We start from the raw sequence: 24,188 nt of genomic DNA, 5'->3' as shown, positions 1-24,188 counted from the left end.
GCCCAGAGATACCTCTTCGACAATCGGAGTGACAAATCCTAATCTCGAAATACGCCAACCCAACAAGTACCTTTGGAGACACCTATAGAGCACCTTTATAATCACCCATTTACGTTGTGACGTTTGGTAGCACACAAAGTGCTCCTCCGGTAAACGGGAGTTGCATAATCTCATATTCATAGGAACATGTATAAGTCATGAAGAAAGCAATAGCAACATACTAAACGATCGAGTGCTAAGCTAACGGAATGGGTCAAGTCAATCACGTCATTCTCCTAATGAGGTGATCCCGTTAATCAAATGACAACTCATGTCTATGGCTAGGAAACATAACCATCTTTGATTAACGAGCTAGTCAAGTAGAGGCATACTAGTGACACTCTGTTTGTCTATGTATTCACACATGTATTATGTTTCCGGTTAATACAATTCTAGCATGAATAATAAAAATTTATCATTATATAAGGAAATATATAATACTTTATTATTGCCTCTAGGGCATATTTCCTTCAGAAACAGGGCCAGTTCGCAGCAAGGGAGCATCCTGCAGGTGCGTAGGTAGCCGGGTCGGCGCTCAGCTGCGGCGGAACTGACGCTTCACGGAGACAGGCGGGTTAGACCTCAGCAACGGGTACCAAACCCAGAACACAGCAACACCAGTAATCTTCAGCTAACACTGCCACTCCTTTTGGCGATACGGCTCGGCGGCGGTTCGTGGTGGTCGGCAGCGGCTCGAGGTGGAGGAGTTCCACAGCGGGCGGCTCAAACACATGCGGGCGTGGCCGCGGCAGGACAAGCATGAGACGGCTCGGAGGCAGGGCGACCTTGTGGCAGGGAAGGAGGCGCTCAGGCCGCGCCACGATACAGGAGCAGCAGGAGAAGCACAGGACAACATGGGGGTTTAGCAATGAGGGCCATAGCATCTCGGCGCCCGACAGTGGCTCACAGGTGCGTTGAGGCAGTCCTCGGTTGATTCAGAGGTGCGGCGGCTCGGCGCAGCTTCAGAGCCAAAGGTGAGGCCGCTGGGCGATTTAGGGGTGCATCGGCGAGTTAGGCGATGGAAACATTGGCTTGATACCACTGGGCGCGGCGGTTTAAAGGCAAGGCCGAGCCGGGCTCATCGGAGCCGGCCGGGGGGTACCTTAGTCCGGCGCGTGGACGGCTCTGCAGAGGCTCGCGGTGGCGGTTCAGAAGGAAAAACTGCAGCGGAAGTGGTGATTCGAAGACGGTAGTAGGTGGTGACTCGGAGCGGCCGTTGAGGCGATACGGCTCGGCACGGGCCGCAGTAGCGGAGCTCGTGTCTATAGAGACGGAGGCGGTGACTCGGCGCGAGCTCGCGACAGGAGCATCCATCTGCCGACAGCAACCAGCGGCTCGGGCACAAAGCTGAGCGAGGGGCAGCCTGAGGACGGCGGTGGCTCGTGATGACAGGGCCGGTTCAATCCGGCGGGTCGACGAGATCCGTCCGCGGCAGCGGCGAGTTGGAGAGGCGCGGTCGTGGCCGGTTTAGTGCGAGCGCGCAGAGCAAGAAGAGGTGAGGGCGCTTTAAGGCGGGAGCGGGGCCGGGGCGACCCGCCATCGACTTGGCGAAGGCGGCTTGAGATAACTACGGCAGAAGCGTGGCCGTGGCCCGCGCGAAGGCAGCCGCGAGCCAGCGCCGTCTCGCAAGAAAGAGCGGGCCGGGTTGTGGCCATGGCGGCCTTGACGCGTGGGCGAAGAAGCAGTGATCCGGCCAAGGCAACAAGGCGAAGGCGAGGCCGCTCAGCAGTGATCCGACCGCGACTTGGTGGTTGCACCACGGGGGAGCTGCAACGACATTTGGCAGGTCAACGGGTGCGGTCAGCTCGAGGCAGCGAATCCGTGTTGTAGGGGTCGTGACCTGCTTTGGCAGATTCCGCTTCGTTCTCAAACTTGACATATCTGATCCGAGTATTCGCACACAATAGGTCACGGCATTTCCTCCTTACGCTGGAATGCTTCTGTTTTCAGATCTTAGATGCATCAACATTTAGCAGATTTCATTAGGGCTGGGAGCAGACGTGGAAAAGCAACCGTAACTCGGAGGGTCGCAAGGAACGGATGCAACGAAAAATTTCTGGTCCATCTTATTGCAACCTGCTTCTCACGGATCCCTGACGCTTCATTAAAAAAGAAAACTCTGGCGAGTTACCACAATGCGTGTGGCAGAGGCTGAACATGTGACTCTAATCTTCTCTTGATCTTGAATCTTGTATATATCATTTTGAGTGTTTGTCGATGTGGTGATCTTCTGCACCGACTCCTTTTTATCCGGCACATCGCGAACTTCTCGATCCCTGAGAAAAGATCCCTCCAAGAACTCATCACCACTGTGCGCAAGCCCCACGGTGGGCGCCAACTGTCATGGAATTGTCACGGCAGATGTCCTAGTGTGAGGACTTAGTCGTGAGGCCAACGCATCTATGTGGTAGCTTGAGAGGGGTTGAGCGAAATCGAGAAATGCAACACAAGACAAGGGTTTAGACAGCTTCGGGCCCCGGGAAACATCATCCGGTAATAGCCCTATATGATGTTTGTGGCTAGGTCTCATTACCATCAGGAGGGAGTCACCGTAAACCGGCTCTCCTAGTTATGTCTAGCCTTAAGATTATTTCTTCCCCCCTTTTGGGGTGCCCTGCCCCTCCTTATATAAGTTGAAGGGGCGGGTTACATGTAGAGTCCATCTCAGACTAAGACTTAAACTATTCTGACTTCTCTTCATGGGCTTCTTAACATCTTGGGCTTCTTAACGTCTCGGGCTTATTAACCCCAGGCGACTCTGTCTGCTGGGTTATGATCTGACTTAACATCCGCCGGGTTATGATCTAACTTACATCTACCGGGCTATAATCTGACTTAACATCTGCCGGGTTATCATCTGACTTAACATCTGCCGGGTTATCAACTGACTTAACATCTGTCAGGTTATCATCTGACTTAACATCTGTCAGGTTATCATCTAACTTAACATCTGCTGGTTTACCAAGTCCCAGCCGGGTTATAACTCCGGCCGGGTCATACCGCGGGGTATATCCCCGACAGGTCCTGTACTGGCCCTTGGCCTGCATGCAGAACATAGCCTTCATCTTGTTCTTCAGATTCTTAGCCCAAGAAGGCTCAGAAGACGAAGGCGAGTAGCCTGCAGAGCTGTCCTCATCCGCCTCCTCTTCCTCAATCTCATCCTCGTCCACGTCCATTCGAGCACCCTCTGCCTCAGCACGAGTAGTGGTGTTCGCCCACTGAGGCTTGATGCAGAGCTTGATGGGGTCGTGACGGATCCAGTTAGGAGCAGCAAACTCCTCATCGGGATAGAGCTTCTCCCAAGTCTTTGTGATCAAAAGAAACAAGTAAGGTCCATAGATGGGTACCTTGCGGTTGAACACCGCAAACCGAAGCTCGTACCACATGATGTGTGAGACGTCAAGTGGTTGAGTCTGAGCGCGATGTGCCTCCTCACAAATGAGCATCATATCCACAAGATATGCATGCACCTTGTCCTTGTCACCAATGCGTGGAAAGAGGGATTTGCGTAAGATCCGGTGCATGATGTCAAGGAAGGAGTTCAGCACCCACGTCTTCTTGTCATTGGGAAGCTTCTTCTCAACATAGTACTGTTGGAGCTTGTTCTTGCTAGCAGACTCGGGGTTGGCATGAGGGCGAACGCCAACGAGCGTGTTGAGCCCGTCATCAGGCACATGATGCAAAGCCATGAATTCCTTCCACTTAGCAGTCAGCTGTTTTCCATTGGTCATCCAGGTCGTGGACCATTCCTCATCAGTATGGAAGTGGACCGAAGCGAAGAACTGGGCTATGATATCAGGGTCATAATCCAGATGGAAAGAGATCATGTCCTCAATGCCAAACTGCTCCACGAGACCCAAAGCCTCTCCAAAGTAGTCACGGTGCTTGTCCTGCCTCATATGATTCATGTCAATCCAGTGCACGTCCACGTAGGTGTTCTGCTTGGCCTTGATCACATCTAGATAGATAAGGTTCTGCTGCTTGGCCCAGAATAGATCATTCCCTTTGAAGTTAGCACGGGGATTCACATAGGGGTTGATCTTCCTTCGAGCAACAAACTCAGCAAGAGGTATCTCACCCATGCCCATGGAGGGCTCCTTGTTCTTGGTGGCAGTGGTCCTGGTTCTGCGTTGCGGGGCATTGGAGCCCTCTGGAGCTTCACCTTGGTTGCGCAGACGCTTGGAGCCCGTGTCACGGCTGGTATTGGAACGGCGGACATTGGAACCGGAGCCACCACCTATGACACACAACACAAGAACACACAAGAAAAATGAGAAGGATCAATGCAAATACCACAGCAAAACAGGTGAAACAAGTAGAACTAGCATTGGGTAATTGCCACTTGGGAGATTGGACAAAAATGGTAGTACCGCATGGATGCGCGGTACTAGAATTTTAGTGCTGCTTCTAGTCACGGTAGTTGTCGGATTGTGGGTTCCGGCAGACCCTTGAGGTTCGAACACTGGGGTGCGCGCGAAGATCTTCCCCCTACCGTCCCACGCTCGATCGCCTCGCGGGAATCTAGGCTAGACGATGAACAACACGAGAGACACAAGATTTATACTGGTTCAGGCCACCATTGTGGTGTAATACCCTACTCCAGTGTGTGGTGTGGTGGATTGCCTCAGGGGCTGATGAAGAACGGTACAGGGGAAGAACAGCCTTGCGAGAGGCGTTCTTGAGCTGGTGAACTTGTGTGGGTGAGGATGATCTCTCCCGTTGGCTCTGGATGAGATGCCTGAGGCCTAGTTGCCTCCTACTGTGGTGGCTTGCTCTATTTATAGAGGCCCTGGTCCTCTTCCCAAATATTGAGCGGGAAGGGTGCCAACAACGGCCATTTTGAAAGGGGACATCTAGTACAAGTTATGCTGACTAAAGGTGGTCTTCGGCTGCCAAAAGCACTGGTGATGACGCCGTCTTGGGCTCCACGGTGACCTCCGTCCTGCCGCTCTGCTGACCTTGGTCTTGTTACACTGATTGGGAAACCTTTGCCTGATGCCTCGGTACTCCGCGCCTGTGCTTGCCCCCTTTGCACCAAAGAGGAAACGAGGACACTGCGCCGGCTGGCACCCGCCTGGCCTTGATCGTCACGGCTTGCGTCACGAGTACCTCGCGAGGTACCCCTTGCATTGATCTCTCCGCCTCCTCGCGAGCCTGCCTGGTGAGGCCGCGCCTGAGGAGGCTTTGCATCGTCCGCCCCGCGAGGCTTGGTCCCTCGCGAGGGTCTTGTCCTTGAGTTGATGAAGATGGGCCGTACTGGGCCACCAATTGAGCCACGTTGCAGGCCGTAGGCAGGCAAGTCTGGGGACCCCCGTTCCTAGAACACCGACAGTAGCCCCTGGGCCCAAGGCGCGCACGGACTTGGCTTAGCAGAGAAGCGAAGGGGCAAGTGCGAAGCGCCACGGGCCCAAAAAGCCTGCGGCCTTGGTCGCCGCGTGGCGGTTGATTGGACGTGTGCGTCTCCACTTCCCCACGCTGCCTCGGCGACTGCATGATTCGACTAGTCCCTGCATGCAAAGACCGGTCATGATTACCTACGATCGTGGAGGTCGATGGTTGGCCTTCTCCGGACTATAAGTACGGATGGGGTGCGAGCCCCCGCAGTCCATCTCCTCTTGCTTCATTCTTCCTTCCTCACCAATGGCGCCGTTCCGCCGGTTCTCAGCTTAATAGAAGGGGAAGGCCCCCCTAGAGGGTCTCGATCTGCTTCCCCCGAAGAAGCGGCCAGCCTCTGGCCGCCGCGACGAGGTCGTGCTGCAGGAGGCGTCGAGGCCTTGGTACGAGCGGCCACCGCCCGGGTACCCGCTGCCATTGTACGCACGGGCCGTGGGCCCTAGGGAAGAAGACGTCGAGCGACACCACTCACGACGCCGGAGACGTCGGCGAGTCACGGCGGTGCGCGTCGTCGCCCCTGGAGTTCACGCTGAGGGCTCCCCTCGCGAGCTCATGCTTCATGCCGCCATGCCTCCAAGCTCTTGGATTCGCTTCCCCCTTTCTTCGCCTCCGCGATGCCGCCGAGGGGGCCCCTTGAGTTATGGCTGCAGCACGCCGACTGCGGCACCCCTACGACCGGAGCGGAGGTTGAGATCGTCGCTCCGGCTAAGGTCTTCATGACCCGGGGTTGGGGCGAAATCGCCCGGGTCTGCCGAATGCCTGGCGCCCTTGCGATCCACCTCGAGTACGACGGCGCCTCCCTGATGTTCTTCAAGGTCTTCGATGCTGAGGGCCGTTGACTGGAGTGCTGCCCCAAGGGAGGCGGCCGTGGCATCGATGTGGCGAGGGCCTGGCCAGCCAACCGCTTCCCCAGCAGCACTTCTGGTAGCAGTGGAGAAGCCGGAAGATCCAGCGGTTCCCCCAAGCTTCTGGCGACTCCGGAGACGAGCGATGACAACTACGAGCCCCCGAGCTCGCGTCGCGCTCAAAGCAGAGCAGCTGCATCAGTTCGCCGACGCGGCTGATCTGGATGGGGTTGGCGCCGGCGCTTGGTGGCCCACTGTTGATGATGGCGTCGACGGTGGAGGCACACGTAGTTAGCGTCCCCTTAGGATTAGCACCTTTTGTTCCCTGCGAGGAATCGAGAAAACACCCTGTGGGGGTATGTAAAGCACCTGCAGTACCTTTTGTGAATACTATCCTTATTATCGAATCGTGTGTGATGCTTGTCCTGTCCTGGCTTGGCTCCCCCTTTCTAACCCCACGGGGTCTTGATGCTCTACGCTGACAGGTCCCGGTCCCCAGGTGGGCTTCAGCCGTCGCTGGTATGCCAGGTCGCGATGCCGTGGGCAAGGCCAGGAGGTGAGCGGCCCGAGGTCCAGTAAGAGCCCCCGAGGCGCGATGCTCGGGAGGTCCCCTTTAGCGCTCAAGCAGCCCACACTGGGCGAGAAAGGAAGGCAGCGTCGCCGCGACAGAGCTGCGACAGGTGAGGGTTCGGTGTCATGGCAATTTTAGCTTTTCCAGGAGCATGACTTATCTCGGGAGCTTCGAGTCGTTCCTTAGGGAGGTGCCGGACTTGCGCGTCGACAACTGGCGTGCCGCTGGGTCAGGCCCTCATGAGCTTCTCCTCTCTTCCCCGCGCCTTCCTTTATGTTCTACGTCCTCAGGTCCCGGCCCTCGAGCGAGCTCAGCCGCCGCTGGGATGACAGGTCGCGATGCCGTGGGTCAAGGCCAGGGGGTGAGGGCTGGAGAGCCAATAAGAGCCCGTGAGTCGCGATGCTCAGGTGCCCCCCCTTTTAACATGCAAGCGGATCGCTCGGGGAGAGAGAGAGGGAGCTCACGATGCCTCCAACGTTACTCCTTAGGTGGGCCCTGAAAACCAACACCAAGAGAGACAAGGTCTGCCATTACGGTTGCCAGCCAGCCGTTGGTTGCTCTGAGGGAGTGACGAGGGCACTGAGGGTCTAGTGAGGTAGCACTTTGCGGGGCTGCCGCGGCGAGAGCTCGACCGCTCAGGTTTGTCGATGTTGCAGGGACGGACCCATGCACAAGCGCCGTGCTAGAGTGAGCGGTTCCAAGGGTAGGTGCCAATCGAGCAGGCGATTATGACAGGCAAGTTAAGCAAGGAGAAGCAAACCAACTTAGATAGATGCAGGAAAGATACACGCCACCGGGTCCGGCCCGAGCGGCTTGGGGATGATGCGGCCTGTGGGGCGCCCCCAATAGGGTAAGCTAAAGACATAAGAAAAACGGATACATGCCGCCGGGACGGACCCACGCGACCTGGGGATGATGCAGCCCTGAGGGCGCTCCTAGCTGAAATGGAACTCGAAAAGATATCACCTGGTGTTATTGCAGAGTGGGTGTTGGAGTAGCTGACGATGCGTGGTGAAGAAGCTGACCCTCACGAGCCACCGGAGCCTTGAGCCTCGGGAGGCTCCGGAGGCCCGGGCGATTCCCTGAGGAATGCCTCCATCTCCGCCAGGACTGCTTGACGCCTCCTCTCCTAAGCTTCTAGGATGCTTCGCATCAGGCGCTGGCGTGTCGCAGCCGCGTTCGACAGGCCGTGGGGCGGACCCCCGCAGCGCCCCGCGCGCGAAGGCCCGAAATGCTCCTGTGATGCGACTCGGCTGAGCCCTGGGTAGTCGATGCAGACGCGCAGCCCGCCATCCTCGCCTGGATGGGGGGCTACGCCGGGGAGGCGGCGGTTGCCGCGCATGACTCTCGATTCTTGCAGCTCCTGATTGACCTTGGTGATGAACTCCTGAGGGTTTGGCCCTCCTTGTCTCACGTCCTCTTGCGGGAAACACGCCAGGAAGCATGCCTCCAAGTGGTGCCCGAGCGTCTCCCTCGTGAGCTTGGCAAAGTCAGAGGCCCTCCAGGAGAGAGCCCCCGAGCCCTACCTGAGGGGGGCGCCGGGCGCGCCTTCCTATGCGACGGAAGGGGGCGCCCCTTGTATGGGTGCTGGTCCTAACGCAGCACCTCCGGAGGTGCCCACCTCCTGAGGCCATGAGCTGGGTGTCGTCTTCTTCTTCTTGGGGACTGCCTCAGGGAGGTCCATGCTTCTGCCATCTTGGTTCTCGACTGAGGCGGCCTGGAAGGCGCGCTGGAGGGTACACACTGCGTCTTTCTCTTGGCAAGGGGCAGTGATAACCCCGCCGCTCCCTGGCATCTTGAGGACGTTGTAGCCGTGGTGAGTCACTGCCATGAACTTGGCCAGGGCCGGGTACCCGAGGATGGCATTGTATGGCAGACGGATGTGGGCGACGTCAAAGTCGATGAGCTCAGTGCGGTAGTTCTTGCGCTGCCCGAAGGTGACAGGGGGGCGAATCTGCCCTATCGGAATGGTGGAGCCATTGGTGACTCCTGAGAAGGGCTTGGTTGGCTGAAGCTGGTCATGAGGCACCTGGAGGTCGTTGAACGTTTCGACAGACAAAACGTTGAGTCCAGCGCCGCCATCGATGAGGGTTCTGGTGACTTGCACATTGCTGATCACTGGGGAACAAAGCATTGGGAGGACACCGACTATTGCTGCACACTTGAGCTGATGCGCTAAACTGAACATGATGGAGCATGAGGACCACCTGAGAGGGCGCGTGGCCTTGAGCCTGGGGAGGACTGCATTCACTTCACGAGCAAACTGCTTGAAGATGTGCTGAGAGGCTGGGGCCTGGGCACCACCCAGGATGCACGCAATGGCACGCGGCTCCTGGAAGCCCCCATCCCCTTCGTCCTGATGATGGTCGTCATTCCTTCTTGGTGGTGGTGGCAGCGGAGGTAGACCTGCGTTGCCTTGTGGGCGATCCTCACGAGGTTGATCTCTCCAAGCCCCCTCGCGAGGCTGGTCCTGCCAGCGATCCTCGCGAGGCCGGTCACGCCACCCTCGGCGGGGGCCACGGTCATCCCATTGTGCTCCACCTCTTCCTCCGCCTCGGCCGTAGCCCCGATCGCTGTGCTCCGGGCGCCGGCCGACTCGGCCTTTTCGCACGGCTCTGAGTTCTTGGCACTCGTTGGTGTTGTGGGTGTGGAGGTCATGGTACACGCAGTATCGACTGCCCTTGGACGACTCCGAACGGTCCCCGCCGTGCTTCGTGTCCGGCTCCGCTGCGAGCACGGCTGCCCCCTTGCGCTTCACATCCTTCGTCTTGGTCTTCTTCTCTTCTGGGTCTGCAACTAGGAGCTCGAGAAGGGAAAGGCGCCCTTCCTCGACCCTCGCGCACTTGGTTGCCAGATTGAACAACTCCAGGAACGTGCACAGGTCTTCATGGATCGCCAGTTCCTCCTTCATCTTGACGTCGCGGATGCCGTCGGAGAATGCTGAGATGATGGCCTCCTCGGTCACCTTGGGAATCTTGAGGTGAGCGCTGTTGAAGCGCTGGATGTACTTCTCCAAGGCCTCTCTAGGCTGCTGCTTGATATGGCGCAGATCACCCACGGCCGGCGGGCGGTCGCGAGTGCCCTGAAAGTTGGCGATGAAGCGGGAGCGCATCTCGTCCCAAGAGGAGATCGTGGGGGGAGGCAGGTTCAGGAGCCAGGTGCGGGCGCCATCTTTGAGCGCCATGGGAAACCAGCTTGCCATGACCTTCTTGTCTCCGTTGTCCGCTTCGATGCCCAGCTCGTAGAGCTGCAGGAACTCCGCGGGGTCAGCGGTGCCGTCGTAGTGAGGAGGCAGGTCCGGCTTGAACTTCCGGGCGATGCGACGCTACGCAACTCGGTAGTGAAGGCGCGACAGCCTGCCTTGGTCACCATAGACCCTTGCTGAGGCTGGGCTTGCTCCTGGGGGCCTGTGCGCGCGGCTGCTGGAGGCAACGCGGGGTCTTGACGTGCCGGCGCAGGGGCGCGATCTTGGTGAGCCGGCGCAGGAAGCACGCGAGCGCCTTCTTGGGGGCGAGGGATCTCTTGCCAGCTCCTTTCTTGTCGTGCAGGCGCTGGACGCGGTGGGTCTTATCCTGGGGCCGCGCGTCTTGGAGCCAAGGCACCTTCTTGAGGAGGAGGCGGCGGCGGTGCCCCCTGGGCTGCATCACCCGCGCAGGACGAAGGGCGAGGCAGTGAGAGGGATAGCACGGAAGAGCCCCCTGCGGCGCTGACGAGCTCGGTGATGCGAGCGATGCACTCTTCGTAGAGGTCGTCGACGGGACGGTAGTGCAGGAGCTCACGTGCCAGGAGAAGCGCGGCGGGCATGAGACGACGAGCTGATTGGAGTCAGCGACGGGGTGGCGGTGTGGCCTTCCCGCCGCACCGAGGGGTGCAGCAATGACGCCTGCTGCTCGTTCCCCGCCGGGCCGGTGGCGGCGTTGGCGGCAGGTGACGGAGAACGACGGGGAGGCCCACCAACAGGGGCCGTCTGGGCTATGCGAGTGGCGAGAGCAGCCCGACGCTCAGCTCGAGCTCAGCGAGCGTCAGCCATGGGCGCGACAGAAGGTCGGACGTGGAACAACGGAAGGGCAAACTCCGACGCACCCCTACCTGGTGCACCAAATGTCGGATTGTGGGTTCCGGCAGACCCTTGAGGTTCATTATCATCACGAGGGAGTCGCCGTAAACCGGCTCTCCTAGTAATGTCTAGTCTTAAGATTATTTCTTCCCCTCTTTTGGGGTGCCCTGCCCCTCCTTATATAAGTTGAAGGGGCGGGTTACATGTAGAGTCCATCTCAGACTAAGACTTAAACTATTCTGACTTCTCTTCATGAGCTTCTTAACATCTTGGGCTTCTCAACGTCTCGGGCTTATTAACCCTAGGCGACTCTGTCTGCTAGGTTATGATCCGACTTAACATCCGCCGGGTTATGATCTGACTTAACATCTACCGGGTTATCATCTGACTTAACATCTGCCGGGTTATCATCTGACTTAACATCTGCTGGGTTATCATCTGACTTAACATCTGTCGGGTTATCATCTGACTTAACATATGTCGGGTTATCATCTGACTTAACATCTACCGGTTTACCATCTGCCGGTTTACCAAGTCCCAGCCGGGTTATAACTCCGGCCGGGTCATACCGTGGGGTATATCCCCGACAGGTCCTATACTGGCCCTTGGCCTGCATGCAGAACATAGCCTTCATCTTGTTCTTCAGATTCTTAGCCCAAGAAGGCTCAAAAGATGAAGGCGAGTAGCCTGCAGAGCTGTCCTCATCCGCCTCCTCTTCCTCAATCTCATCCCCGTCCACGTCCATTCGAGCAGCCTCTGCCTCAGCACGAGTAGTGGTGTTCGCCCACTGAGGCTTGATGCAGAGCTTGATGGGGTCGTGACGGATCCAGTTAGGAGCAGCAAACTCCTCATCGGGATAGAGCTTCTCCCAAGTCTTTGTGATCAAAAGAAACAAGTAAGGTCCATAGATGGGTACCTTGCGGTTGAACACCGCAAACCGAAGCTCGCACCACATGATGTGTGAGACGTCAAGTGGTTGAGTCTGAGCGCGACGTGCCTCCTCACAAATGAGCATCATATCCACAAGATATGCATGCACCTTGTCCTTGTCACCAATGCGTGGAAAGAGGGATTTGCGTAAGATCCGGTGCATGATGTCAAGGAAGGAGTTCAGCACCCACGTCTTCTTGTCATTGGGAAGCTTCTTCTCAACATAGTACTGCTGGAGCTTGTTCTTGCTAGCAGACTCGGGGTTGGCATGAGGGCGAACACCAACGGGCGTGTTGAGCCCGTCATCAGGCACATGATGCAAAGCCATGAATTCCTTCCACTTAGCAGTCAGCTATTTTCCATTGGTCATCCAGGTCATGGACCATTCCTCATCAGTATGGAAGTGGACCGAAGCGAAGAACTGGGCTATGATCTCAGGGTCATAATCCAGATGGAAAGATATCATGTCCTCAATGCCAAACTGCTCCACGAGACCCAAAGCCTCTCCAAAGTAGTCACGGTGCTTGTCCTGCCTCATATGATTCATGTCAATCCAGTGCACGTCCATGTAGGTGTTCTGCTTGGCCTTGATCACATCTAGATAGATAAGGTTCTGCTGCTTGGCCCAGAATAGATCATTCCCTCTGAAGTTACCACAAGGATTCACATAGGGGTTGATCTTCCTTCGAGGGACGAACTCAGCAAGAGGTATCTCATCCATGCCCATGGAGGGCTCCTTGTTCTTGGTGGCGGTTGTCCTGGTTCTGCGTTGCGGGGCATTGGAGCCCTCTGGAGCTTCACCTTGGTTGCGCAGACGCTTGGAGCCCATGTCACGGCTGGGATTGGAACGGAGGACATTGGAACCGGAGCCACCACCTATGACACACAACACAAGAACACGCAAGAAAAATGAGAAGGATCAATGCAAATACCACAGCAAAACAGGTGAAACAAGTAGAACTAGCATTGGGTAATTGCCACTTGGGAGATTGGACAACAATGGTAGTACCGCATGGATGCGCGGTACTAAAATTTTAGTGCTGCTTCTAGTCACGGTAGTTGTCGGATTGTGGGTTCCGGCAGACCCTTGAGGTTCGAACACTGGGGTGCGCACGAAGATCTTTCCCCTACCGTCCCACGCTCGATCGCCTCGCGGGAATCTAGGCTAGACGATGAACAACACGAGAGACACGAGATTTATACTGGTTCAGGCCACCATTGTGGTGTAATACCCTACTCCAGTGTGTGGTGTGGTGGATTGCCTCAGGGGCTGATGAAGAACAGTACAGGGGAAGAACAACCTCGTGAGAGGCGTTCTTGAGCTGGTGAAGTTGTGTGGGTGAGGATGATCTCTCCCGTTGGCTCTGGATGATATGCCTGAGGCCTAGTTGCCTCCTACTGTGGTGGGTTACTCTATTTATAGAGGCCCTTGTCCTCTTCCCAAATATTGAGCGGGAAGGGCGCCAACAACGGCCATTTTAAAAAGGGACAGCTAGTACAAGTTATCCTGACTAAAGGTGTTCTTCGGCTGCAAAAAGCACTGGTGATGACGCCGTCTTGGGCTCCACGGTGACCTCCGTCCTGCCGCTCTGCTGACCTTGATCTTGTTACACCGATTGGGAAACCTTTGCCTGATGCCTCGGTACTCCGCGCCTGTGCTTGCCCCCTTTGCACCAAAGAGGAAACGAGGACACTGCGCCGGCTGGCACCCGCGTGGGTCTTGTCCTTGAGTTGATGAAGATGGGCCGTACTGGGACACCACTTGAGCCACGCTGCAGGCCGTAGGCAGGCAAGTCTGGGGACCCCCGTTCCCAGAACACCGACAGTAGTACCGTGCCAGGATGGCACGGTAGTACCGCGCCTCGAAGCGGAAGTAAAATTTTAGTGCCGCGCCTCGCGCGGTAGTACTGCTCCTGAGGAGCGGTAGTACCGCACGGGTGGTGCGGTAGTACCGCACGGGGTCAGATCAGAACCACGAACAAATCTGAGCACAACCGTGACAACGGAGCGGTACTACGGTTGATCAAATCTACCACGGGGCAACATACCAAGTACCATCTCTACGCATTACTACTCTCCTACATCCTATTCTTGCAAAGATTTGGCCTAAAATCTCTAGAACAACAAGCATCTCCCCAAAAACCTAGAAATGAAAGAACGAACCAAAGAGATAGGGATTTGGGGAGAAACCTTGTTCCATGGCAAGATGATGTGGTGGGGAACGATCCCACCGGACGGAATCCGAGGAGAGCGGCCGGAGACGGAGATCCAGCGAGGTTCTCCGGTGCCGTTCTTGGGCATGAGAGAGAGACGGCGTGGGGAAAATGAGTTGAATGGGTATGGGGGAGTTGGAACTCCCCCTACTTGCTCTTAACCCCCACGCGCTCGCGACTGCACGGTAGTACCGCGCGTCATCACGGTAGTACCGCCCGGGCGGAAGTACCGCACCGAGGGCGGTAGTACCACTCCCCCAGTCCGGAAGTGGACTTCCTATACACTTTGTCTCCCGCCCAATCGGAGTCCGAATAGCCCACAAGGTTGAAGTTAGATCCTCTTGGATACCATAAGCCAAAGTTTGGGGTATGAGACAAATATCGAAAGATTCGCTTGACCGCCACAAAGTGGCTTTCCTTAGGTGCGGCTTGAAACCGTGCACAAATTCCCACACTCATCTCATGATATCCGGTCTAGATGCACAAAGGTAAAGCAAGGATCCAATCATGGAGCGATATACCTTTTGATCCACCGCTTTACCATTGGGATCTATGTCAAGTTGGCATTTGACAGGCATTGGAGTGGAATCCGGCTTGACATCACTTAGCTTGAATCTCTTGAGCATGTCTTGAGTGTATTTGGCTTGGTTGATGAAGGTTCCTTCTCTTCTTTGCTTGACCTCGAACCCGAGAAAGAACTTCAAATCTCCCATCATGGACATCTTGAACTTGGAGGTCATGAGCCCAGCAAATTCCTCATTGGAAGTTTTGTTAGGGGAACCAAAGATAATATCATCAACATATAGTTGGCACACAAACAACTCCCCTTTGACCTTCTTAGTAAAAAGAGTGGGGTCGATTTTCCCAATTTCAAAACCGCGATCTTGCAACAACTCGGTAAGGTGGTCATACCACGCACGTGGGGCTTGCTTAAGGCCATAGAGTGCCTTATCGAGTTGGTACACATGATCGGGAAAATAGGGATCCTCGAACCCGGGGGGTTGCTTGACATATACCAACTCATTAATAGGACCATTAAGAAAAGCACTCTTCACATACATTTGTTGCAACTTAAAGTTATGATGAGAAGCATAAGCAATCAACATGTTAATGGATTCAAGGCGAGCAACGGGAGCAAAGGTTTCACCATAGTCGATACCTTCGACTTGGGAGTAGCCTTGTGCCACCAAACGAGCCTTGTTGCGAATGATGATTCCATGAGCATCTTGCTTGTTCTTGAATATCCACTTGGTTCCAATGACATTATGGTTCCCCGTTGGCCTTGGCACCAATCTCCACACCTTGTTGTGCTCGAAGTTGTTGAGTTCTTCATGCATGGCATTAAGCCAATCCGGATCCTCGAGCGCCTTGGGGTTCAACACAAGAGACAAACGCGTGATGTTCACAATAGTTTGCTAATTGTCTATGAGTGCTTACCCCCTTTCTTAAGCTTCCAAGCACATTTTTCATGGGATGATCTTTGGTGGAAAGCTTGGAAGCGATCTTGGCGGCACGACGCTCTAATTCCTCCTCGAGAGTGAGTTGTGGAGCGGTCACTTGATCATCTTGAGCATCGTCATGAGCTTGTTCTTGATCTTGAGCTTGCTCTTGATCTTCAACTTGCTTTGGAAGAAAGAACTTGACCTTGGGAATCACTTGGGGATTCAATACCATCTTGAGGATGATCTTGCCCTTGGTCATGTTCATGAGGTTGAGGACCTTCACTTTGTTCTTCGGAAGCGTGTGGGTCTTGAGTTGGTGATGGTTCCACTTGAGTGGAACATTGTCCTTCTCCTTCGGCCACAAGGGGTTCCTCAATGGGTAGGATAAAGCCAACACCCATTCTTCTTATGGCTTGGGGAGGAATTTCATCACCTACATCACAAGTACCACTTTGCTCCACTTGGGAGCCGTTATTCTCATCAAACTCTAGGTTACACGTCTCCTCAATAAGTCTCATAGACTTATTGAGGACACGGTAAGCATAAGAGTTTGTAGCATAACCAATAATATGCCCTCTTGAGCTCTAGCCTAAAATTTATACAAGCGAACACCTTTCTTGAGAATGAAACACTTACACCCGAACACCCGAAAGTACTTGAGGTTGGGCTTGTTACCGGTGAGTATCTCATACGGAGTATTGTTCTCCCTTGTGGAGATAGAGTCGATTGGATGCATGACACGCGGTGTTGATGGCTTAGGCCCAAAATTTGTATGGAGACTTGAACTCTGCCATCATGGTCCTTGCCGCATCCATCAATGTCTGGTTCTTCCTCTCCGCTACACCATTTTGTTGAGGGGTGTAAGGTGCGGAATATTGATGCTTGACCCCCTCATCACTAAGAAACTCATCCAAGGTGTAGTTCTTGAACTCGGTGCCGTTGTCACTTCTTATTGTCAAGATCTTTGCATTGTGTTGGCGTTGTGCTTCATTTGCAAAGTCAATGACGGTTAGTTGGGTCTCACTCTTCCTCTTGAAGAAGTATACCCATGTGTATCTTGAGTAATCATCCACAATCACCAAGCAATACTTCCTACCCCCAAGACTATCAAAGGATGGAGGCCCAAAGAGATCCAAGTGAAGGAGCTCCAAAGGCCACTTTGAGTAGATGACAGTTGTGGGAGGGTGAGCCTTCTCATGTAGCTTTCCTTCGATACAAGCACTGCAAGCATGATCTTTGGCAAAACTAACATTTGTTAGTCCACGAACATGGTCCCCCTTGAGAAGACTTTGCAAAGATCTCATATTGACATGGGCTAAACGGCAATGCCAAAGCCATCCCACATCAACTTTAGCCATTAGGCATGTCGCGGTCTTAGTGGGTCGCTCTGAATAGTTAATCACATAGAGACCGTTCTCGACATGCCCAACAAAGGCTACTTTAAGAGTCTTGCTCCACAAGAGGGCAACAGTATAAATATCAAAGAAAGTGGAAAAGCCCATGAGTGCAAGTTGACGAACGGAAAGTAAATTGTATGCAAGGGACTGAACAAGCATGACCTTCTCAATCGTGACATCATGAGAAATGAAAACCTTGCCAAGTCCCAATACCTTAGAGGATGAGGCATCACCCCACTCGACATTGGTGGGCATAGATGGAATCTTGTGTATGTCCACCACCAAGTCCTTGCTTCCGGTCATATGATTAGTGGCTCCACTATCGAGCAACCATGATCCCCCACCGGAAGCAAACACCTACAAGAGATCAATGCTTGGTTTTAGGTACCCATTTTGTAATGGGTCCTTTGATGTTAGTGACAAGCGTCTTAGGAACCCAAATAGACCATTCAATGTACTCATAAGGATAACCAACAAATTTGGCATAAACATGTCCATCACTAGCACGACATAACACATAAGAAGGGTTAAAGTCGCCGGCTTTGTAGGAAGGGGTAGCATTGCCCTTCTTGGCATTACTACCCTTAACATTATTCTTCTTCTTCTCCTTAGAAGCACCCTCTACCTCCTTCACAAAGGTTTGCTTAAGAGGAGGAGGTCGTTTGGCCTTGTCATTTTTCTTCTTGTTCTTGGACTTGGGCGCGTACCCAATCCATTCCTTGGCCACAACTTCCTTTTGATTGCTCAAAAGGTCGTTGAGATTCTTCTCACCTTGTATGCAAGACACAAGGCCTTTCTCAAGTTGCTCCTTCAACTTTGCATTTTCCTCAACAAGATGCACATGCTCACAACACGGGTTAGTAGCATTTGCATTATCAATTAAGACCATATGAGGAAAAGTGGCTTTCTCCTTGGTTAGCTTTACTTGGAGTTGATCATGAGACTCTTTGAGGCTAGCATGAACACCCTTCAAGACCTTGTGAGCCTTGTCAAGTAAGTCAAACTCCTCTTTGAGTCTAACAAGATCAACCCCAAGCTTGGCCTTCTCGGAGTTTAGCACACGAGATACAACAAGAGCATGATCAAGATCTTTCTTTAATTTAGCATGGTCATCGTCGTATGACTCCTCAAGAGCCAAACGAAGACCTCGCTCTTCCTCAAGATCATTGGAAAGATCCGAAATCTCATCGGCATAGTCACGACTATGCCCCTCCATCTTAGAGATGGTATCTTCGTGAGCCTCGATCATGTCATTGGCTTCACCAAGTTGTTCCAAGAGAGCAACGAAGTGCTTCTTGGATTTACCCTTGAGCTTACTCATAAAAGACTCAAATTCATTCTCCTCCACATTAGACCCCTCATGTTCATCAATGCTATCCATCAAAGAAGAATTATTAATGATGGTAGTTTTGATGTTGGGGGTTACCTTGTTCGTGGCTTTAGCCACGAGGCACTTGGCGGTGATGTTCTCATTGGGTGAGTCGAAGAGAGACACCCGTGGAGTTGTCGCAATGGCGACGGAGGCCATGGCAACCGACTCACCGTCATCATCATCATCATCATCCTCATTGTACTCTTCTTGTGCCACCAACCCCTTGGGAGGAGTCTTCTTGGTGAAGTTGCTCTTGTCAGGGAAGGACTTGGCCTTGTCTTTTCGGATGAGCTTGCCACCATTGTCTTCCCTCTTCTCATACGGGCATTCTGCAACAAAGTGGCTCACATTGACACAATTATAGCACGTCCTCACTCGTTGCTTGACCTTCGCGCCACTTGAGTTGTTCTTGTTGAAGTTGGGCCTTGTGTTCTTCTTGCTCCAAAATTGCCTTGAAGCAAGAGCCATGTGTTCATGATAGGCATACTTTGTATGTTCGGGATTGCTCTCCTCTTCTTCCTCTTTGTCCTCTTCTTCCACGTTAACCTTGGCCTTCAAGGCAAGGTTGGGCTTCTTTGCTCGTTGAGAACATAACACCGCATTGTTGGCGGTCTTGTCCAAGATACTCATAGCCACAAACTCATCCAACACTTCACATGAGGACAGGGTGTGGAAATCCGGCCTTTGACGAATGACGGAGGACATGGCCTTGTGGTAAGGCATCATGGCCTTGAGGAATTTGCGCTTGATCCAATTCTTATCCGTATCCTTGCTCCCATGATCTCGGAGTGAGACTGCAAGAGTAGTTAATCTCCAATAAAGCTCACGAGGTTCTTCATCTTCTTTCATTGCAAACTCATCGGCTTCGTCTTGCACCACTTCATAGTTGGAGCGTTGAATGCTTGCGCTTCCCCTATAGAGGGAAACAACATGGCGCCATGCATCCTTGTCCATGGTGAAGGGCCGGAGATGCGCAAGATCTTCGGGTGGAATTGCATCTTGGATGATGAAGAGAGCATTCTCATTGAATTGATTATCCGCGGCTTCTCTAGGGGTGAAGTTGCTTCGGTCATGCGGATAAAAACCTTCTTCAATGATTCTCCAAAGATTAGTATTAACATGGATTAAATGATGCTTAAAGCGATAAACCCAAGAATCAAAGTCCTCATTTTTCACAATCTTAGGGAGAGGACCAACATGATTCAAATGAGTGGAAGGAATCGATCCACCATAAATTAGCGGAGGTTCCACATGGGCAAAGATGCCGGTGCCATTTTTACCACTAGAAGAAGGAGCCTTTTCACTAGTATCTTCCCCCTTGTCGGAGTTAGCATCCGTCACCTTGTTAGTGGGATCACCCACTTTCATCGGTGTGGTGGATAATTTAAGCCCTTCTAAGAATTTGTTAAACATGCTTTCAACCTCGGTCGTCATGGAGGTTTTCAATCTGTCCAAAGCCACAATGAATTCCTCACAAGAGAGCACGGTTCCCCCATCGGCCGTAGAAGAGAATGGATTCACACCGGAGTTCTCAACCATAGTTTTCGTACGGCAAAGTCTTTAATAAAGAGACGAGGCTCTGATACTAATTGAAAGGATCGATATAGTTGACTAGAGGGGGGTGAATAGGCAACTAACAATTTTTGCTTTTCTTTACCAATTTAAAGTTTGCATCAAAGTAGGTTGTCTAGATATGCAACTAGGTGGGCAACCTATATGATGCAACAACAACAAGCACACAAGCAAGAAAGGGATATAACACAAATAATCTTGCACAAGTAAAGGCACAAGATAACCAAGAGTGGAGCCGCTGAAGACAAGGATGTGTTACCAAAGTTCCTTCCTTTTAAGGGGAAGTACGTCTTCGTTGGAGCGGTGTGGAGGCACAATGCTCCCCAAGAAGCCACTAGGGCCACCGTATTCTCCTCACGCCCTCACACAATGCGAGATGCCATGATTCCACTATTGGTGCCCTTGGAGGCGGCGACCGGACCTTTACAAACAAGGTTGGGGCAAACTCCACAACTTAATTGGAGGCTCCCAACGACACCACGAAGCTTCACCACAATGGAATATGGTTCCGCGGTGACCTCAACCGTCTAGGGTGCTCAAACACCCAAGAGTAACAAGATCCGCGGATTGGTGGGGGAATCAAATTTCTCTTGGTGAAGTGTAGATCGGGGCCTTCTCAACCAATACCTAAAGAATCAAAAAGTTTGATTGGCTAGGGAGAGAGATCGGGCGAAAATGGAGCTTGGAGCAACAATGGAGCTTGGGAGTGGAAGAGGTAGTCAATTCGGAGAAGAAGACTCCCCTTATATAGTGCGAGGACAAATCCAACCGTTATCCACTAAACCAGCCCACGACCTGCGGTACTACCGCACCAACACAGCGGTACTACCGCAAGGGCTCACGGTACTACCGCGGCGAACCGCGGTACTACCGCTGCCACGGCAGAGCCTAAGACCCGTCCTGAAACGCCAAGGCGAGGAGCGGTAGAACCGCTGATGCGGTACTACTGGGACCCCTTGTGGTACTACCACAAGGCAGGAATGGACTATGCCGGGAAGGCACACACATATAAAAATACATCCGTGACTATTTCCGCTAAGTTTTGATCTATGCAACAAACCGATACGGTACTACCGCAGGCCAGGCGCGGTACTACCGCGTAGGGCGCGGATGTAAAAAATTACATCCGCACCTACTACCGCTCCTGCGGCTGAGCCTGGCCAGAGCCCACGGTACTACCGCTCCTGAGGTGCGGTAATACCGTGAGCACTTGCAGTACTACCGCGCCAGAGGCCGGTACTACCGCAAGGGCCTGCGGTACTACCGCTCCAGGGAGCAGTACTACCGCATGCTCCAGTTCAGCAACACACGGAAACCTTCATTTTGCATAGACAAGGAAAGACGGAGGATGCTCCAAAGATCCAAAGGAAAGGTGGTGCAAAAAGGAGTAAACGTGTACGTGATGATTCCACCCAAACCTTTCCAAAGCGGGCCCCCTCTTAATAGTACGGCTTTCCTACGACTGAAATCCACCGAAAAGAAACGTAGAGAAACGCCGTCTTCAATAGTCTTCGAGGGGCACCAAACCGTCTTGTGCCTAGTCATGATATGTCTGAAATACTCCATGCACACGATTAGTTCGCAAAAGCATTGTCATCAATCACCGAAACAACTAAGGGATAAATATGCCCTTACAGTCATGATTACATCTTATTTGCTTAGAATGACAGTAGCATAAATAAGATGATCCCTCACTAAAATTTCAACAAAAGTGTTCCCCCCAACTGTGGACCGTTGCGAAGGATCGTTGTTTCGAAGCACCACCTGATGATTGGGTGTGATAGATTCTAATGTTCGAATACAACAGGTGTAAGCCAGATTTACACATGCAAAACACTTAGGTTGACTTGACGAGCCTAGCATGTACAGACATGGCCTCGGAACACGAGAGACCGAAAGTTCGAACATGAGGCCTATAGTAGATGCGATCAACATGGAGATGTTCACCGTTGATGACTAGTCTATCTCATGCGATGATCGGACACGGCCTAGTCGATTCGGATCATGTATCACTTAGATGACTAGAGGGATGTCTTTCTAAGTGGGAGTTCATTAAATAATTTGATTAGATGAACTTAATTATCATGAACTTAGTCTAAAATTGTCTTTACAATCTATGTTGTAGATCCAATGGCCCACGGCCCTCAACTTCAACGCATTCCTATAGAAAACCAAGCTCAAAGATGATGGTAGCAACTATACGGATTGGGTCCGTAACTTGAGGATCATCCTCATAGCTGCCAAGAAAGCATATGTCCTTGAAGCACCGCTAGGTGATGCACCCATTTTCCCAGCAACTCAAGACGTTATGAACGCCTGGCAGTTGCGTAGTGATGATTACTCCCTGTTTCAGTGCGGCATGCTTTACAACTTAGAGTCGGGGCTCCAAAAGTGTTTTGAGCAGCACGGAGCATATGAGATGTTCCAAGAGCTAAAAATGGTTTTCCAAGCTCATGCCCGGGTCGAGAGATATGAAGTCTCCGACAAATTCTATAGTTTTAAGATGGAGGAAAACATTTCTATCAGCGAGCATATACTCAAAATGTCTGGATTGCACAACCGCTTGTCTCAACTGGGAGTTAATCTTCCAGATGACTCGGTATTGACAGAATCCTCGAGTCGCTTCCACCTAGCTACAAGAGCTTTGTGATGAACTACAATATGCAAGGGATGGAGAAGTCCATTCCTGAGTTATATTCAATGCTGAAATCAGCGGAGGTGGAGATCAAAAAGGAACATCAAGTGTTGATGGTGAATAAGACCACTAGTTTCAAGAAAGGCAAGGGTAAGAAGAACTTCAAGAAGGACGGCAGGGGAGTTTCCGCACCCGGTAAGTCAGTTGTCGGGAAGAAGCCAAAGAATGGACCCAAGCCTGAGACTGAGTGCTTTTATTGCAAGGGAAATGGTCACTGGAAGCGGAACTGCCCCAAGTACTTAGCGGACAAGAAGGCAAACAACACCAAAGGTATATATGATATACATGTTATTGATGTGTACCTTACCAACACTCGTAGTAGCTCCTGGGTATTTGATACCGGTGCGGTTGCTCATATTTGTAACTCAAAACAGGAGCTGCGGAGTAAGTGGAGACTGGCGAAGGACGAGGTGACGATGCGCCTCGGGAATGGTTCCAAGGTCGATGTGGTCGCCGTCGGCACGCTACCTCTACATCTACCTTCACGATTAGTTACCTCAATAATTGTTATTTAGTGCCAGCTTTGAGCATGAACATTGTATCTAGATCTCGTTTAATGCGAGATGGCTACTCATTTAAATCCGAGAATAATGGTTGTTCTATTTATATGAGAGATATGTTTTATGGTCATGCCTCGCTGGTCAATGGTTTATTTTTATTGAATCTCAAATGTGATGTTACACATATTCACAGTGTGAATGCCAAGAAATGTAAGGTTGACAATGATAGTCCCACATACTTGTGGGACTGCCGCCTTGGTCACATTGGTGTCAAGCGCATGAAGAAACTCCATGCAGATGGACTTTTGGGTCTCGTGATTATGAATCATTTGACACGTGCGAACCATGGATTATGGGCAAAATGACCAAGACTCCGTTCTCCGAAACAATGGAGCGAGCAACTAACTTGTTGGAAATAATACATACTGATGTATGCGGTCCAATGAGCGTTGAGGCTCGCGGAGGCTATCGTTATGTTCTCACCCTCACTGATGACTTAAGTAGATATGGGTATGTCTACTTAATGAAACACAAGTCTGAGACCTTTGGAAAGTTCAAGGAATTTCAGAATGAGGTAGATAATCAACGTGACAGGAAAATAAAGTTCCTATGATCGGATCGTGGAGGAGAATACTTGAGTCACGAGTTTGGCACGCACTTACAGAAATGCGGAATTGTTTCACAACTCATGCCGCCTGGAACACCTCAGCGAAATGGTGTGTCCGAACGTCGTAATCGCACTCTATTGGATATGGTGTGATCTATGATGTCTCTTATAGATCTACCGCTATCATTTTGGGGTTATGCTTTAGAGACATCCGCATTCACTTTAAATAGGGCACCATCTAAATTCGTTGAGACGACACCATATGAATTATGGTTTGGGAAGAAACCTAAGCTGTCATTTCTAAAAGTTTGGGGATGCGATGCTTATGTCAAGAAACTTCAACCTGAAAAGCTCGAACCCAATCGGAAAATGCGTCTTCATAGGATACCCTAAGGAAACTATTGGGTATACCTTCTACCTCAGATCTGAAGGAAAAATCTTTGTTGCCAAGAATGGATCCTTTATGGAGAAAGAGTTTCTCTCGAAAGAAGTGAGTGGGAGGAAAGTAGAACTTGATGAGGTACCCCCTCTTGAACCGAAAAATAGCGCAGCTC

This window comes from Triticum dicoccoides, chromosome 5B (assembly GCF_002162155.2).
Source record: "Triticum dicoccoides isolate Atlit2015 ecotype Zavitan chromosome 5B, WEW_v2.0, whole genome shotgun sequence".
NCBI lineage: Eukaryota > Viridiplantae > Streptophyta > Magnoliopsida > Poales > Poaceae > Triticum > Triticum dicoccoides.
Note: the sequence above shows the minus strand (reverse complement) of the source record.